Source organism: Dermacentor albipictus, chromosome 4 (assembly GCF_038994185.2).
Source record: "Dermacentor albipictus isolate Rhodes 1998 colony chromosome 4, USDA_Dalb.pri_finalv2, whole genome shotgun sequence".
Lineage (NCBI taxonomy): Eukaryota > Metazoa > Arthropoda > Arachnida > Ixodida > Ixodidae > Dermacentor > Dermacentor albipictus.
The window spans coordinates 126,342,976-126,352,634 of NC_091824.1; the positions used below are offsets into that span (position 1 = coordinate 126,342,976).

Sequence of the window (9,659 nt, forward strand, 5' to 3'; positions counted from 1 at the left end):
AGGTAAATATTTTTTGTCTTGAATGTATGGAGCACCACAAGAGAGGATGCATGGCCTGGAACCGAAACTCCTGAATAATCGGCAAAAATAATATAATGCAATCTCACATGCACATGCACAGACAGATGCTCAAATAGCAGAAGATCAAAAATCATCAGTGAACAAATTAGAAAACGTCACAATACAATATGATATGCTAAAGGACATTAAGAACTACTCAAGTAAAGTTTTGTCAAAAGTTCGTAATCAAATTTCCTCCGAATACAGGAGAAACAGCCATAGCATAAGAATCATAGCCTAATAGCCATAACATAAAAGCCTTAGCATAGCAGCCATAGCATAAAACCACAGCATAACAACCATAGGATAACCACCATATTGGATTGAATAAAAGGCAACTATGGGAGATAGCAGCAACATGTCTACAGACAACGCTGACCAAGAGGCAGAACCAACGGGAACCTTAACAGACAAAGCTAAATAATGTGAGGCAGCGAAAAACAGTGAAAATGTACGCATTCAAACAATAAATATTCCGCGAACATCCCACGTCATTCAAAGAACCAATGGAACCACTTCTGCACCAGAAGAGAAGCATACGCGGAATGTATTCTTGTATCCATAGCTGTGACACTGGCGCAAAATGAACATGCGTAGCTAAAGTGATCAAATGCAGAGGGGTGTCCCGACAAAACATGAAAGGTAGAACCGGCGTTAAGCACTTTCCGATAGCTGGGAGGACTCTGTAATACCACCAAGAGCGAAAGGGATATATTGGACAGTTTTCGTGGAACAAGTTGTACAAATGTTAGGTGGAAAGTACAAAAAAAAATTGACAGTCACTTTAGCGCACGCCAAAGAGGGTGAAGGCGAAAGCATGCGTGTTCAAGAGACATTCATTAAATTATTTGACAATGTCATTGGAATGCGTCGTTACTTCTTATTACTTGTTTTCTCACACCAAAGGTCGTGGGTTCGAGTGTCTTACTTGACGCTATCTTAATGAACTGTGCTTTAATTAACATCGCACTAATTAATACCACAGGTCATGGGATCGAGTGCCTCAATTAACTCTATCTTAATTAGCTTTTGCTTTTTTTGCGTGATGAGTGGCATCTGAGCTAGCTGTGGAAGAAGACGATGACGACGAACGCTCGGGCAGTGGCACGAGCACGTGTCTGCTCGAGGCGAGCTCACGTGACTTTCTGAACCGCACGCCGCACTTTCCAGACCACAGGCGGTATGAGCCAGTTAAGGCTCTCGCCTTAACAAACGATAACCTTGGATACAAGGCTTATTTTTTTGCTTTCTTGATCTGAAATCAATGCTGATGTGGCACTCATTGTTTTCGGCTGCGACGTGCGAAGAGGCCTCACGGTTTCCACGTGTTAAATTTACATTCTGCTTTGCCTCGGATGCAAAACATTCAAGCGACATCTGCTAATTTATCGGCAAGAGCGATGACAGTACATATCTTTGTCCATTGATGAGTCACTTCGCAAGTCATTCAGGCCTTCTAACACGAAGAAAACGTTACTTCAGCGTCAGGCAGTCGCTCTGCGTAAATAGAAATGAAACGTTAGCTTGCACGACTGTCAAGAAACCAGTAACAGGGAAGAACGCTAGCACGTGGACAGTTGATGCTAGTCGCAGTGGGCGTTCACAAAATCTGGATATGCATGCGTCGAATCATAACGTGGACATATTGTCATCGCGAGTTGTCGGTGTAGCCACACGCCTAGACGCCTAGGTTGGAAATGTAGTGCTCGAGCTAACATATACCCGCAGAAGCGACGATGCGCCAAGATGTCGTCAGAGTACTTCTTTTTTCTGCCTTTTTCTTTCTCTTTTTTTGCCGGCGACGATTTTTGCCGAATTATCACTTTTCTCCAGTATCATTTGGCGCAAGATACTCGCCTCTGAGATCTTATTTTAAAATACGACGACTCCTGCCGACGCTATTGTTGTGCTTGCAGTGCTGCTTGTTTTTCTTCGCCCAATGATGAAATAAAGTCTTAATTTACACTTTGACAGTGTTTGCTTATTTGCCGTGAATATGACATGACAGTATGAGTATTGTTCACTGGGTAAGAATCCCGCTTGCTTGGCTATTATTTATCATATTCAGTACATTCCATACTAACTTTAGATGTCTCTCTACAAATGGGTTGTTCAAAGCCCTAACCGGAACTAACGGATGCTTTAACGCGATAGCTGTTTAAGCTCTCATTTGCGCTAAATATCCCCTGTGCATGTAAAGAGGATCGATAGTTCACCGTTCGGCCTTTTCAGCTGCTCTAGCTTGCCGACAAGGTTAACCCATTAAATGGACATCAATGAGCGAAGCTCTAGCCACAAAAGACGCTTTACTGTATAGAGTCACCGCCTGACTAAAGTGCACAAAATCAAATATTCTGAAATATTGCAGGCTGCGTGCATTTTTATGCACTTCAAACACTGCGAAGTCAGTTCCAGCCTCTGCAATTGTGAAATACGAAGGGCGCACAACAACTTCATATGCTTCATTAGGTCAAATTTCGCAAGAAACTATATTACCGCTTCATAATAATAATAATAATAATAATAATAATAATAATAATAATAATAATAATAATAATAATAATAATAATAATAATAATAATAATAATAATAATAATAATTTTGTATTTATGCCAACTGCATTATTCCTCAGCGAGCGTTCCTCTGCGAGTGAGTCCACACTAACTGTAGCTTTTGTTATATTTGTTATTTTCCTTTTTCTCATTAATATCCCCCTCCCCCCCTTTTTGCCTTAGCGAAGTGTAGGATAGCCAAGAACTTGGTTGACTTCCCTGCCTTTCCCTCTTCATCAATCTACTTCTTTCACTTATATTACTTTCAGTTTATACATGTTGTACATTGTTGAACTAATTACACTATTTTTCATGCTTCATATTTCTATAGTCGTATTTTCCACCTATAACGCTTTCTTATTCACGAGGCTGCGCTGGAGCTGATGAACGGAAATCATACCAATACTATTGCAAGACTAATTACACTATTCGTCCAATCGCAGCTTGTATTTTACCACGCACGGGTTTGTTGTGCAAGAAAAAGAAGAAACAGGAGAGGTGGAGAAGTCATTTGCGAACCAATACCCTATGTGTTGCCGTGAACACACCAGGGTACACCGAATTCGGACGTGGAGCGAAATAACATTACCGATGATGACTACTGAAGAGAGAAAAAGATCACGTGTTGAAGAAAGAAAAAAAGCCGTATGTGTTAATTTCTTTCTATAATAACATTTTATTAGTTTTCCGCTTCTATATAAACAGAGCAGTTTAAATAATCTAGTAAAACATCCATTTCTGACATTTGAAAACGAAATAATGAGTCGACTTTTGCTCTACCACAGGAACGTGTCCTTGTGGTCATGAATTTGCGGGATGTTCGGCCTCACACTCTTTCATTTTTACAGCTGAACTAAACGGCACTGCAAAGTCGAATTGCCTTAATCCCCTTTCATCCGGTCTAAGTAAGCACGCCTCGGCTTTTTGTTATCTCCCGTGTTTACTTAACAGCAGAAAATATCCACATGACTGAATTTACATTCTGTTAAACACTTCTCTCTCAACATATTCTAGTGGCGCACGCAAGAGTAAATGATTTATGGAAAGCACTGCTCTATACCCTGCTGCACGGCTAGAGCGGTCACACCTGGTCCGCAAACACGAAAGCCGGCTCGTATCCTAAAAAAAAGTTGTTACGCTAGAATTGTTCTTAAGTGCAAGTTCCAGGCAATTTCTGAGCTGAAGATATCAACGATGGCGGCCAGCCAATGGTAAGGGACACTCACGAACGGAACGCTTTGTGCATTCGGGCCGCCGTCTCCTCCTGGTGAAGATGCGGCTCCCGGGAGCCGCGGAGGCAATGCGCCAGAGTCCCGGAAGCGGAACAGGAACGCGCTCGGTGCTCGAACGGCGGCGCGCTGGCTGCGCTTCCGCGGAGTTTGCGCTCGGTCCTTCTCGCGTCGCTCGCGGCGCGCGAGAAGCATGCCGCCGCTGCTTCAGGTTGGGGAGACCCCGGGCGAACAAGATTAATGGCGCAGCCAGCGGTCGGACACCGAAGGGGTTTTGCGCGCCACGGTTCCGTGCGGTGGTGACCCCCAAGGAAGTCGGAGCTCGTGAAGCGAGTACAAGAAAAAGAAAAAGAAAAGAAGAGCCACGCCGCGTCCATTCTAGAGGAGCTACACGACCACGGAGGCGGGAGGAACTTCATCACAGGAATGTATTCCGGCGTGCCTGCTGCGGTTCGCCGGGCCATTCTTCTTTTCCAGCGAGCGGCTGCCCGAAGATCGGACCGCAGGAAGGGATAGGGTTGTATAGTGCGCGAGAAAGAAGAGAGTGCAGAGGACGCTTTCCGCGGCCAAACGTGCTGGTCTACTTACGTAATCATCCATCTTGCCATTAGTCGGGACACCCGAGTTCCGCCACAACGGCCACGGGACACGGTCAACAGGAACCGCTGCGCCCAGCGGTTTGCAGGGAAGCACGAACAGGCACATATAGGCGGCTCGGATTCGTCTTTTTCTTGCGGCTAAAGGGAGCACAGCAGTTGCGGTAGCCGTCGCTGATTCTTAACTCTGACAGAAGCCAACTGCAAAAGAAAGACCATGGAAGGAGCCGTTAGAGGGAAGATAAACATCCCAGTCTTATAGATTGGCAGCAAAAAGCAGAGTGAGTCTCTTATGGGTGATGAGGTTTGACGTGTAAAAGGTTTTGTGTATGATCGCTCAAATAAAAAAGAGCGGCGTTAATAAAGGCACTTGAAATGGACAGAACGATGACATCTCTAAATAAATTAAAAACCAAAGCAGCCGTAGATCACATTGCAAAAGAAGAGCGTAATGCAACAAACGTTCCTATACTTTTTTGCATTATTTACGTATTTGTCCTTCTGAAATGCACCTCTGACTGCCATGAAAAACTTACGCATGCTGTACCGAGGAGGATGATGAAAAGAAGGAAGGAACGTTAGGGAGGTTAAAAAGACGCTCGTCCGATTTGCTACCCTACTCAGGGGAAGGGGTTTAAGGGAAGAAAATAAAGGCGAGAGGGAACAATGTACTAGCAGTTTGAATACGCTTTGTTGTCCATAACTTCAATCCTATGATCGGTTAATGAGGCCAGTCGATTTCATGAGACGTAGCAGTGCCCGCGTCGCTTTGTAAGCCTGCGACGTGTGGGCCCATGGTCCGAGAATCTTAGTCTCTGAAAATGTCAGCATTGTCATTTGTTGGGCGTGTTGTTAAACTGACTTGGAAAGCATATTTAGCATATTTAGCGGCGTTAATAAAGGAGCTTGAAATAGACAGGACGATGACGTCTCTAAACAAATTTAAGAACCAAAGCAACCGTAGATCAAATTGCAAAGAGAAGAGTATAATACAACAAAAGCTCCTAGAGTTTTTTGCATTATTTACTTAGTTGTCGTTCTGATAACGTGCTGCGTTTCTTAGATATTCAGCTCCAGTTCATGGAACGGCACACGTGTTGGGAGTATAAACCTAGGGCTAATAAGCCCCTGTTGCCGTATCGGTCCACCCACTTGAAGCTCGTCAAAAGGAGCATTGCCAACTTGTGCTTTGGAAATGCATTAAGGAAATCTTGCCCCCATAAGATCTATACGAGTCTTATGGATTAGTAGGGAAGCTTATCAGAAGCAGGGTTACTGGAGTCAATGCAGGTTGCGCTCGTAGAGGGGCTGCTAAAGAGAGATGGTTCAGACAGCACAACTCGGGCGGCAGACCAACGGACGGAACGCGAAGGGATCGTAGTGGTAGTGCCCTATCTGCATAGAACGGCACATAGCCTTAAGAAAATTGCTAGCCGGGTGAACACAAAAGTGGTCTTTTGCGCGCCAGAAAAACTCGCGAATATATGTCGGTTAATGAAGCCATACCGTAAGGCAGCTGTCGGATGCTCTACGAATCATCGCAAAGCATCAGTGGGTTGCGTGGAAGCTGTGGTTTATGAGCTTCTGCTGTCCTGTGGGGAAAAATACATCGGACACACTGGAAGGTGCCTTAATGACCGGTTACGAGAACATAGTCTAAACGTGAGAAATAAGCAATACGGTCATCTGTCAACTCACTATGAGGAATGCGGCTGTGCGCCGGTGTATGGGTTCTGCCGGGTTCTTGCGAAGCACAAAGATAAAGATACCCGCCGTGGTTGCTCAGGGGCTATGGTGTTGTGCTGCTGAGCAAGAGGTCGCGGGATCAAATCCCAGCCACTGCGTCCAGAGGCAGAACCCTCCTGCTGTAACATTTCTGTAACACTTATATTGCTTTATAAAAAGTCTCCCAAGTATTTGAACTCTCCAACCGAGCACTTTTCTCTGGTATCCGCTTGAGTTTTTGGTATTGCCTTGTTTGACGTATACGTAAGGTCCTCTGCCACATTTAACAGAAGCTGTCTCTCTCTGTGTTTACACAACAGCGCAGTTGTCCATGGCAAGAAGCGTGAAGCTTCCGGAGCCTGTAGGCTTCCCAAACACGGAACCGACCGTACTTCCAGTGACCTGACTGAAGAAAACATGACATGAAAGGGGAAGCACAACAGAGTGTAATGAACCTGATGGCATGGCATAAAGGTGTTATTTCAGCTGACCCTTGGAGGACGCGGCAAAGCCGAATTTCTCTTTTAGACTTATCTCATTATACCGCTGAAGAAAGGAACAACAATCTCAATTTTCTCTATGAAAGCTTCTGTGCAGATAGGCACCGGCAAAAATGTATAAGCTCTAGAACAGCGCGGCATAATAGAACTCAACCTATATTCTGCAGTAATTCGTTTCATTTTATTAGGTAAATAGCATCCCCAGTATTAGACGTACATTGAAAAGGCCTGGGACAATATCCCTAGCTCACATTTCTGTATTAAAACCGGAAGCAAGAGATGACAGCTTCAACGTGTGAAAGAAAGGTCGGGATGGATGAATGAAGGACAATCACACGAAAAAAAAAAACATACGCCAGCAACCAAACAGGCAAATCACAGAGAGAGAGCGAGGGGAAATAAAGGAAACGAAAAAGCGCACCAAGAACGATGACTCCGTGGTAAAAATGGAGCACTGTTGCAGGGTAGGAAGTAGGACAGGAAGACGAATGGGTTAAAGAAAGGCGACATGGCAAGAACCATCGGTCTCACCACGCAAACGCGACATGATGTGTCGCGTATGAACGAGAACGCGCGTGGCAGCGAAGACTCCGGCGCTGAAAAACGGTTCAGCCTCCGGTTTAGCGTGGACAGCGAAAGCAAACAAACGCGAAAAGAACACACGAGAACAACACAAAAAAGCGGGGATAAGCCCGAAGCATAAGCCATACGTTCACGCGAGCTAACGAGAAAGAGGGAGAGCCTCGGTAATCCCCCGGCGTCCACGACGTGATGCCCGCCAGCATGCGGGGCCACCGAAATGTGCGCTGCGCCAGTTCGTGATTAACGACCCAGTATCACCATTGACTGGGATGACAGCAGCGAGCAGCTCCGGCGAGTTGGCTAGCCGGCGCGCACGAACAAATCCTGCGCTAAGAGCAACAACAAACTACAAGAAACATAGGAGAAATCTACAACAACGAATGAAGCGGGAAAACGCAACAACGGCCACCGGCGTCCGTGCGCTGCCGGCTTGCTGTCACTGGTGCCGCGGCACGGTGGCCAGGCGTGCCTCGAATCCGGCGCCAAAGCGGGGAAGGCAAGGGGTGGAGGCGAAGGAGTTTGAGCAATACACACCACCTGACGTCTTTCGGAGCGCCGTCGAGTTTTGGACAAATGGATGCCCGCTCAGAAGAGACGGCTTGCGTCGCTTCCGCGGGATCGAGAAGAGAAAGTCGGTCAGGCTGCGTTGCTGGCACATGCGCACCGGCTGCTGATCGCTTCCTCGAATCGCGAAGCCCGAATCGATGCAAATAATAAGAAAGGAGAAAATACAATATAGTCACTGCGCACGTATCAGGAAAAAGTGAGCGCGCGGATGTAGACAGCGTTCTCATATCGCGCAGCACACTGAAGAGCTGTTGCTCAGCGTGATGATGCACTACGCATCTGGCTCCTCGCCGTGTCTTTGTTTGCTATTATTTTGTTTTCTCAGCTTGACAGCAATGAAAGTTTCACCAGATACGGTACATGTGAACGGTTGTTGGGATAGGTGGATATCAGAAAAGGCGTGCAGTGCACCGGTGAATGCAGTGTTGTTGACTCAGGCGCAATATGTCAAGTTGACGGGTACATTTAATGTACTTCTGAAGAATTCCTACGCTTTGAAACCGTTTCAATAATGCAGAAAAGCGAGAGACGGCTTAGACATCGATTTCGAACTTCGGCGAACTTTGTACGATTCCCGTAAGACCATTGTATAGCGGCGTTGGTGATAAGTATACAAAGGGGACTGTTCGAAGACTTGCATGCGTTCGCAGGAGGTTTCTGTGGAGGTAATATATTTATTGCAGGAACCGAAATTAAGGAACTCAGCGGGGTGTGTGGTTATTTGCTGCAAAACACGCCCAGCCGTATATCGGGCCTATCCACATGGTTTTTCTCCATTTTGTTTCCGAATCGCTTTGGCCGCAAAAGCGCGAAACAACTACATGCGCGAGGCATACGCCGAGCACCCCGAATAAGGTGAACGCTGCCTGGAGAAAGCACAATTGACGGTCACTTTCGCCGTCTCCACAAACGAACGTAAGAGCGCGCGCGTACAATACAAGCACTAGCACGCACAAGAGAGCCAGCAATTTGCCCGCTGCACATAACAGAACATCCCCAAGCCGCACACAAACATACACACACGCAAAAAAAAAAATCCCGACAGCGTAATAACCCGTAATCTGAGCGCCCCTTCCAACGGGGCATTTCGGAATACAGAGATGGCACCTCGGCTATACGCGCATAAACCGTACACGCAAAAGCATTCATTTCTCGCGGATCTATCTCCCTCCTCGTTACTCGTTATCGCGAATAATCTCATCGCGGCGGGGAGTCTCACGAACGGGAAAGCAAATACGACGGAGAGGGCCACCGTGGACTGGGGAAGGCCGAAGAATAAGCGCGCTATACGCAAGGGCCCAGGATAAACAAAGCATATTGGCAAGCACTGCACAGCCGTAGCAGCAGCCGCCGACACCGCCGTATTATTGCAAAGTTTCACCGCCGCCTCTCGATAAACACTCGTGTGAGAGCGAAAAGAGAAGTACAGAAGAAAAGCGGAAATCGCCATCGTCCAATCCGCAGCGTGGGCTCGAGATATATGCGGCGCCCTCTCCATAAGACGAAGCGCGCATAATGAGATTAGACGCTGGTTCCGCGGGGCGCAAACGCGGTAAGGCGCCGGAGCTCCTGTCCCAGGGTCGAGTGCGAGGAAAGTTGAGGGGGGATGGGGCATATAGTGTGTTTGTAGTGCCTAGTGATACGGTGGGCCGCTGCCTCCTTTTCGTCTAGGCCTCCGGTGATCTATCCCGGATTTTCTCGCACCGCGAGGAGAGGCCTTCGAAAGAAGAGTATATGCATCGTGAGAACGTCTCCTCGCGAACGAGTCCGGGATGCAGCGTGGCCAATATAGAGATGCCCTTCTAATCCCCTCTTCTTTACTGTTTACCTAGCTGGAAGTGATCACGA

General features: G+C 46.8%; 1 protein-coding gene and 1 long non-coding RNA gene across 4 annotated transcripts in view; one reads left to right on the forward strand and one right to left on the reverse strand.

Moving 5' to 3' along the window:
* Positions 1 to 9,659, forward strand: part of LOC135899532 (hemicentin-1-like) — a 237,907-nt gene that overhangs the window by 138,075 nt on the left and 90,173 nt on the right. The window lies entirely within an intron of this gene.
* Positions 1 to 9,659, reverse strand: part of LOC135899536 (uncharacterized) — a 129,713-nt gene that overhangs the window by 62,947 nt on the left and 57,107 nt on the right. The window contains exon 3 of the long non-coding RNA XR_010563642.2: positions 4,430 to 4,638. This is a non-coding gene — a long non-coding RNA (uncharacterized lncRNA). The remainder of the gene's footprint in view (positions 1 to 4,429; positions 4,639 to 9,659) is intronic.